We start from the raw sequence: 9,432 nt of genomic DNA, 5'->3' as shown, positions 1-9,432 counted from the left end.
GTAAACCGCCATTTGTTTATGTACTTGTATTTGCATGTTTGTGTGTGGAGTGTGTGGATGTGAGTGTGTGTGTTGATGTGAGTGTGTGTGTGATGTGAATGTGTGTGGTGTGTGAGTGTTGTTGGTGTGTGTGTTGTTTGGTGTGAGTGTAGTGTGTGTGTGAGTGTGTGTGATGTGAATGTGTGTGTGGATGTGAGTGTGGTGTGGTGTGTGTGTGGTGTGATGTGAGTGTATGTGTGGGTGTGAGTGTGTGTGTGATGTGGTGTGTGTGTGATGTGAGTGTGTATGTGTGTGTGTGTGGTTGTGGTGTGAGTGTATGTGTGATGTGAGTGTGTGTGATGTGAGTGTGGTGTGTGTGGGTGTGTGTGTGTGATGTGGTGTGTGGTGTGATGTGGTGTGTTTGTGTGTGTGAGTGTGTGGTGTGTGTGAGTGTGGTGTGTGGTGTGGTGTGTGTGTGTGTGAGTGTGTTGTGTGTGAGTGTGTGTGTGGTGTGAGTGGTGTGTGTGGTGTGATGTGTAGTGTGTGGTGTGATGTGAGTGTGTATGTGTGTGTGGTGTGTGTGTGATGTGGTGTGGTGTGTGTGTGAGTGTGAGTGTGGTGTGTGTGTGAGTGTGTGTGTGTGTGAGTGTGTATGTGTGGTGTGTTGGTGGGTGTGGTGTGTGTGTGATGTGAGTGTGTGTGTGAGTGTGTGTGTGGTGTGTGATGTGATGTGTGGTGTGTGTGATGTGTGTGTGTGTGAGTGTGTGTGTGAGTGTGGTGTGTGGTGTGTGGTGTGGTGTGTGTTGTGTGTGGAGTGTGTGTGTGGTGTGAGTGTGTGTGTGATGTGAGTGTGTGTGTGATGTGAGTGTGTATGTGTGTGTTGTGTGGTGTGAGTGTGTGTGATGTGATGTGTGTGTGATGTGAGTGTGTGTGTGATGTGAGTGTGTGTGTGATGTGAGTGTGTGTGTGATGTGAGTGTGTATGTGTGTGTGAGTGTGTGTGTGATGGGAGTGTGTGTGTGTGATGTGAGTGTGTGTGTGATGTGAGTGTGTATGTGTGTGTGAGTGTGTGTGTGATGTGAGTGTGTGTGTGATGTGAGTGTGTATGTGTGTGTGAGTGTGTGTGTGATGTGAGTGTGTGTGTGATGTTAGTGTGTGTGTGATGTGAGTGTGTATGTGTGTGTGTGTGTGGTGTGAGTGTGGGTGTGATGTGAGTGTGTGTGTGATGTGAGTGTGTATGTGTGTGTGTATGGTGTGAGTGTGTGTGTGATGTGAGTGTGTGTGTGATGTGAGTGTGTGTGTGATGTGAGTGTGTGTGTGATGTGAGTGTGTGTGTGATGTGAGTGTGTGTGTGATGTGAGTGTGTATGTGTGTGTGTGTGTGTGATGTGAGTGTGTGTGTGTGTGATGTGAGTGTGTATGTGTGTCTGTGTGTGTGTGTGTGGTGTGAGTGTGTATGTGCGTGTGTAGATAAAACGTGAGCAGATGTGTTAAAGTGTTTGGATTTTTATCTACAATATGTGTGCTTTATGCAAGACTCTATGTAAACCGTTGGTATAAGTGCTATAAAAATGCTGTGTTGTTATTATTATTATTTTTATTATTATTTATTATTATTATTTTTATTTATTATTATTTATTATTATTATTATCATTATTATTAATTATTATCATCATTATTATTATTATATATTATTATTATTATTATTATTATTATTATATTTATTATTATTATTATTATTATTATTATTTTTTTATTAGTATTATTATTATTATTATCATTATTATTAATATTATTATTATTATTATTATTATTATTATTATTATTATATTATTATTAATATTATTATTATATTATTATTATTATTATTATATTATTATTATTTATTATTAATATTATTATTATTATATTATTATTTTATTATTATTAATATTATTTATTATTATTATTATTATTATTATTATTATTATTATTATTATTATATCTTACACGAATGGAAGTCATTGTTATATTTGATAATTACAGTATTATTTTAAAAAGGCGCTAGAATATCGAAAGGTACATGTTTCGATAGTAAGCACCCGGCTGTGGAATTCAAACAATATACGTGTGAGTGACCTATCAAACTGTTGACGATTTTAATCCCGGACTTCAAAAGTTCTGTTTCCATTTCATTACGTAAAACGTTAAGCTGTTACTCAAATACTGCGTGTTAAGGTTTGTAAAAAAAAACAATCATAATCCACACACACACACACACACACCACACACATATATATATATATATATATATATATATTATATATATAACACTCTCCTTACCAGCATTTTCTGAATTTTCCCCAAAACTTCACACCCACCCAACACAAAAACAGACATGTTCTACTCAAACAGAAAAGCAACAAGCACGTTCTATACATAATATTGTTTGACAATATGAACTCTATTACAGAATGACAAGTTTTTGTAGCTACAGCAAAATGAAATGAAATCTGGATTGGAAAAGTGACGGTTGCATCGTAACAAATGTGACGATTTTCCAATAGGTGGTAAGGAGAGGGTTTAAGGGTCATTCTAGTAGGACAATACTTTCCTAATTTAGCATTCCTGTCATGAACTTGACCCACTCCGTGACTGCAGTGAACACTGTTCACTTTTTACCCTATCGTCTGGTGAATACTATTCACTCTCCGTGACGATATCACCAATGGTCTTTCCTCTCTGGACTCGGTGACAGTAATGGACATGATCTATATTCCCTTCCCTTTCCATGTGCTCGAGGTCATTGGTCACATTGATTGCAAAGCGTGCTCAAAGTGACCCACATAGTGAAAAGTATTCACAGCTTTTGAAATATCTTACATCACGATCTGTCATTTTGTTCAGCTTGACACACGGGTATGTTTACAACATCAATAAACAAAGCAGCGTGTTTACATTTGTTAAGAAATATCCAACCATTGGACAGCAACAAATCATGTGATTGATGACCTGGTTGGACGAAAACATGAATATAGATCGGTCCCATTGGAGTGTGTCATGTCGTATAATCCTGGATACTTTTGGACTTCTTCAATCAGTTCAGCACCAGCAGAAAAAATGGACACAGTACTAATTCTTGCCGCGTGGTTGCCGGGTGCTGGTCGTGTGGTTGCAAGACAATCCCAATCGTGCGAATGTTTATGTTAGAGGATATAAACAAGATCTCCCGCCATCAAACTTCACGTGACGTGAGGTCACGAGGTCAATTGCAGGTTGTATGGAGAAAAACGGGTCCCATTGTGTCTTAACCCTAAGTCAATAACATAATTCACAATTCATTTCGTCTCTAAACCTTGAAGGGCTAAGAAGTAGCTTATGATGATAAAGAAGAAAAGTATATTTGTATACACAAGAACAAAAAACAAATATATTCCTATACTTCGGAATCACCAACTCTATAAGAGTTATCAGACTGGGGTAGGTGAAATAGATACTGATGTGTTATTCTACACAATTATTAATGGTTACAATGTGTTATAATTCAAGGTACTGTGAGATGTTGTGTGTGATTTGTTACTTTAATTTTGTGATTCATGATGGACACATTGATGCCTTTCGTGTCAGCAGTCCGAGGACAGATGGTCTCGGCTGCTATAACAATATTGATATGTATAATAAGATGATAATAATAATATTAACAGTTATGATAGTATCAATAATTATATTGATCGTGATAATTAGAATAATAAGTTCTTATATAGCGCATCTCACCCATCACAGGGTAGAGGCCACTGAGCGCACTATACGATATTATGATAATATTTGTGACCCTTCGTCTCAAAACGGTATTAAGTCGGGATGGTTAAGATGCTGAAAAATTGAATTTATAGCCAGAAATATCAAACTTGTGTTGAGTTTGTATGTTTTATGGATGAGAATGGATACCATTTTTTAAGGGTGCTATTCCCAAGGATTTATATTCCTGACCAGTTTAACATTTAATTCGGCTTTTAAGCATAATATGGTTCGTTCCGACATAATACCGTTTTGAGACGATGGGTCACATATAAACACATTGGACTGGAACGGGTTCTTCTTGAACGAAAATTCAACAACCCTGTTCTATTTTATGGCTGGGCCCATAAAACTCGCGGCCTTCACTTCCACATGTTGTAACGGCCCTGAATTGACTTGCCGCCATATTTTTCAGCCCGTATGCATCTGTATAGGCTCCTTATAAATCATTAAAGACTGCCTAAACACGCTCTACATAATAATAATATAATAATAATAATAATAATAATAATAATAATAATAATAATAATAATAATAATAATAATAATAATAATAAATGTACATTTATATAGTGCTTATGCCGAAGCTTCGAAGCGCTTCACATTGACCATCAGTAAAAAACATTACAACTGCAGATTCGGACATACGAACAGAATCTCACACGCATCCAATTACACACACACACGCACTCACACACACACACATCCATACACACTCTGTACACAAATATATTACTCACACACACACACAAACACACACACACACACACATATATATATCTATATCTATATATATATTATATATATATATATATATATATAATACACACAATCATACACACATAAACACATTGTATACACGTACACTAAATATACATACATGCTTATAACATATATAAACACACATACACACACACAATTAACTAAATGTATACACGAGTGCACACACGCACCCAGATAGATAGAATGCACTTGGCCAAGGAGTTCACAACATAGCCATCCGGAAGTATAACGGACCAACACACAAACTCTGTGTAACCATGAACTTTTATAGCCAGGTTAATACAGTTTAGTGAGAACAACTCACAAACGCGGATGGCAAAAACAATAACAAAGGCTTGAGTGACGTCATCTGCATACTATCTATACATACATACACACACACTCGACGTACGCACACACGTATGCACTTTGCAATAATTCCTGGCATAATCTAATTTAAATACTTCCAAAAGAGATAGTTTTTCAGTTTGGTTTTTGTTTTGAATATCTAATGGTGTAAGCTTTTGTTCTGGGCTGCCATATCAACCAGGGCGCGGGGCGGTACTGAGGACACCAACCCGTACCTCTATTCACCCAGGACAAAGATAAGAACCCGTATACCACAACAACACAAAGACCATGATAGCAATAGGGGCAGTGATATAGAACCCTAATTCCTTTATATATGTATATATATATATATATATATATATATATATATATATATATATATGATCCTTTAATTTTTTTTTATATATAAAATTTCAAAACCTATTTTCCTCTTAGCGTGAGTCATAAGAGCTCTTTTTTTTTCGGTGGGACCATAATTTAACTGATTACTGCTGTACTGACTGAACAACCAGATTACAATTACATAGATGTTGGCAGTTGGCATCGATATGAACGCTGTTTTATGTCATGTTACTTATCAATGAGGTGTAATGACCTTTTTATCGACAACAAATCGCCAGTATGCCTACACGTGTCATGAGCTTTAGTTGCTATCCCGGTTCTCCGATTTAGTGAATTACCAACTATGAGGTCCGCGTACAGACGGGGGGGGGGGGGGGGGGGGGGGGGGGGGGGGGGGGGGGGGGGGGGTAGGGGGGGTCAGGGACAATGGGGGGGCGATGGCGGGGTCCATTGAATGTGTATAGGTTTCTACCTTTCATGTGATCAACTGCGTGATTCATTGACATGTGTTATCTAAGTGTATTTCATTATCTAGAATTCTAATTCGTGTTGATAATGCGTCGTTATAGATAGTAGAATTTCATTGGTGTTTTTCTATTAGAATTCTAATTTCGGAAAGATAAATTTATGTGAATTTGTGTTGTTGTATTGATAAGAAAATCGGAAGTTGAGACTAAGGGTAAGTTACTCAGTTTGAGTTTTAGGGTTTCACTCACTGAGGCATTAACTAAATTAGACTCACAATCCAGCACTTAATTGTGCGGCTATGTGGTCTAGTGGTATGACACTCGCTTTCGGATCGGAAGGTCCTGGGTTCGAGCCTCGGGCTCGGCGCATAGTTGAGTCCTTGGAAAAGGCTCTTTACTCACATTCTCTCACCGTACTCAAGTGTAAAATGAGTACTTGGTCGTTAACAGCGTTGTCTTTGTCCGAAAAATTGTAATATCACCTAACAGGCGTCATGTCCCGTCCTATATGTTAAATGTTGCTGTTGGCCAGGGACCCCTTGTAAAGTGCTTTGAGCACATTTAGTGGATATTGCTCTATATAAAGATCAATTTTTTAATATTTTTTTTTTTTTTTTGTGGTATAGAACACAAGCCACCAAATATGCTCAAAGTGCATTGAAAAAGGTCCCAAGAAAACAGTAGGACGTGTCGAATAAGACATAACGCTCTTCTCTCCTTACCAGTCATTTTCATGATTTTCCCCAAAACTTCACACCCAACTAACACAAAAATATATTGTTTATCACTCAAACACAATAGCAGTAAAGTTCTTGCGATGTATAATTTCTTTAGCAAAACATGCTCTATCTACAACACACTGTTCATTTTCTTTAAGTATGATGTACAAGAGAAATTGGAATAAGAAAAATGTTAGTTGTATCGTAACGAATTTGACGATTTTCCTGTAGTTGGTATGGAGAGGGTTAAGTCGCTTTTACCTTCTTTTTTTTTCGACAGAGACAATTCATTGCCGGCTAAATGCTCATTTTACACCTTAGAGCGGTGAAAGATTATGTGAATAAAGAGCAATTTCCAAGTAGGTACTCCACATTGCGCCGTTCGGTACATGACTCGAACCAAGGACCTTCGGATCCACAGGCGAATGTTATGCCGTATGACACACCGGCTTAGTGATGCCATCCGCATACTTTATTTTAGTGGATAATTATGAAGAAATGTTAACAAGTCAATTTGTTTATACAAAATGTAAATAAACATAACTCTTCAGTCCGGCTGAGTGAACTGACTAATTAATTCGATGGAATACTCTTGAACAGTCGTAACGTCACTTCCTTCCTAATGACGCATGGTAACTTAGTAACACTAGCTCTAAACTATCGGAACAATGGCGGACGCCCGTATGAAATATTTCTCCGGCGAGCATAAAAGCGTGTCCAGAGGAAAAAAAAACATTATAAATCTGATCATGTTTTGGATTTTACACATTCTGATCTCAAGACATATGACAAGTTCTAGCCAGCATGAGGGAATAAAAGTACCGATTTTCTTTGTTTAGAACCACGATGGCCGCCGTTGCTGGGCGACGTGACATCGGACTATTGAATCCAATTAGCAAAGCCTTGTAAGCGCATTGAACAAGGTAAATCCGTGTATAGATAGTTCGAAGATGACGTCACTCAGGTCTTTGTTATTGTGTTTTGCCATCCGCGTTTATGAGTAATGCTCACTGAACTGTATTAACCGACTTTAAACGTTCATGGATACACACAGTGTTGTGTGTTGGTCCGTTATACTTCCGGATGGCAAAGTTATGAGCTTCTTAGCCAAGCGCCTAATATCTTTACGGTTGCTTTTCATAATTAGAGTGATGTTGTACATAATAGTTGGTAACATGTTCCATATGACTGGGGTACTTACTAAAAAACGGGAATCGAGGGTATGGAGAAGTGGCGGATGAAAACAGAGGATAAAACGTCACACCCTCCGCCTGGCCGATATATATATATATATATATATATATATATATATATATATATATATATATATATATATATATAGAGAGAGAGAGAGAGAGAGAGAGAGAGAGAGAGAGAGAAGAGAGAGAGAGAGAGAGAGAAGAGAGAGATAGAGAGAGGGGGAGAGAGATAGAGAGAGAGAGATAGAGAGATAGAGAGAGAGAGAGATAGAGAGAGAGATAGAGAGATAGAGAGAGAGAGAGAGAGAGAGAGAGAGAGAGAGAGAGAGATCGGCGAGCGGTCGCACAGACCACTGAGACATCCGACAGGGTTGTAATTAATTATTTATATAAATTGTTGTTGTAGTCAAAATGAGGGTCATTTACATCGATCTCATCTTGAAGGACGAATATTCTGGCTAAAAGTTTGAATGTGACCCATCGTCTCAAAACGGTATTATGTCGGAACGAACCATATGCTTAAAAGCCGAATTAAATGTTAAACTGGTCAGGAATATAAATTGTTGGGAATAGCACCCTAAAAATGATATCCATTCTCCTCAATAAAACATACAAACTCAACACAAGTTTGATATTTCTGGCTATAAATTCAATTTTCAGCATCTTAACCATCCCGACTTAATACCGTTTTGAGACGAAGGGTCACAAATACGTGTTGTTGTTTGTTTTTTTATCGGAGTACAGCAATTAACCAGTTAATAATTAAGTGTGAAATCCTTCTGAATTTTTATGCTTATCCTAAAAAATGACTGTCATTTTGTAAACTGGAAGAAGCTAAATTATTGTAATTTGGTAATTTTGACATTTTCAGCATAGATGATACCGAAATAATACCGTTCTAAACGGGTGGTCGCAAATGTATATAATATATTGAATGCTTCCATAAAGCAGTTAAATTCAACAAGCGATTTATATATATATATATATATATATATATATATATATATATATATATATATATATATATATATATATATATATAGATATATATATATTATATATGTATATATATATATATTAGTGCGAGGCGGTCCTTGGCAAGCTTAAGGACCACGGTCCTACGGTCCCTGGGAAATGAAAACCGCAAGGACCGGTCCTAGGACCGGCGGTCCTTTTCGACATTGAACATTCTTGAGAGATCGTTTTGACCTTTGGGACCATGGGATCGTTCATTCTTGAACCGTTAAAGACCGCTACACGATGAAAACCGTGGTCTACAGGAGTAAAACACACGGAGTAGTCACACTCATTTCAAATTGTAACCTAATTAGAGAAGAGGGGTGATGCCTTCTTTATTTGATCACAGTACTTCATTGTTACTTCGATAATTTAGCGTGAATAAAATTTGAAATTTATCCCCATTAACGGAGATAATGGAATCACCCAAGGCGTTGATCGAGTTGTTCGTGGCGTTTATACACACACGCAACTCCTACCCCCCCCCCCCCCCCCCCCCCCCCCCCCCCCCCCCCCCCCACCACACACACACATGAGAGGGCAGCGAGCATTGAAGAGTAAGAGAGAGACGTGAAGTTATAATAAGAGGGGGTGGATGCGGTAATAAGTAATAAGTAATAAGTGGGGTCGATGGTGACTTTTCGCCAGATCTAACAAACCCAGCTACCCATTCACTGCTGAGTAGACAGGGATTCAGAAAAAAAACTCGACTGCACCCGGGATCGATCTCTGGCCCTTTGCGTATAAAGAGAGTGCTCTATCAACTGAGCTATCGGGGTCCCCAAATATTCTATTGGACCTTTTAAAAATACAGACGTTAT

At 37.8% G+C, this 9,432-nt stretch overlaps 2 protein-coding genes across 4 annotated transcripts in view; one reads left to right on the top strand and one right to left on the bottom strand.

Annotated features, from left to right (window-relative positions):
• LOC144967004 (potassium voltage-gated channel subfamily KQT member 1-like) overlaps positions 1–9,432 on the bottom strand; it is a 150,397-nt gene that overhangs the window by 107,332 nt on the left and 33,633 nt on the right. The window lies entirely within an intron of this gene.
• The window catches only part of LOC144967006 (organic cation transporter-like protein), a 15,471-nt gene continuing 9,347 nt past the window's right edge, over positions 3,309–9,432 (top strand). Inside the window, exon 1 of one of the 2 annotated variants that reach the window (XM_078903732.1) lies at positions 3,309–3,437. The gene's annotated coding sequence lies outside the window, so the exon portion shown is untranslated. Of the gene's footprint in view, positions 3,438–5,863; positions 5,889–9,432 lie in introns of those variants that run through there. The other variant, XM_078903734.1, reaches the window with a different exon arrangement.

Source organism: Berghia stephanieae, chromosome 3, assembly GCF_034508935.2.
Source record: "Berghia stephanieae isolate SIO BIC M18660-M18661 chromosome 3, UCSD_Bste_1.3, whole genome shotgun sequence".
NCBI classification, from domain to species: Eukaryota; Metazoa; Mollusca; class Gastropoda; order Nudibranchia; family Aeolidiidae; genus Berghia; species Berghia stephanieae.
Note: the sequence above shows the minus strand (reverse complement) of the source record. Positions and strands in the feature narration are given on the sequence as shown.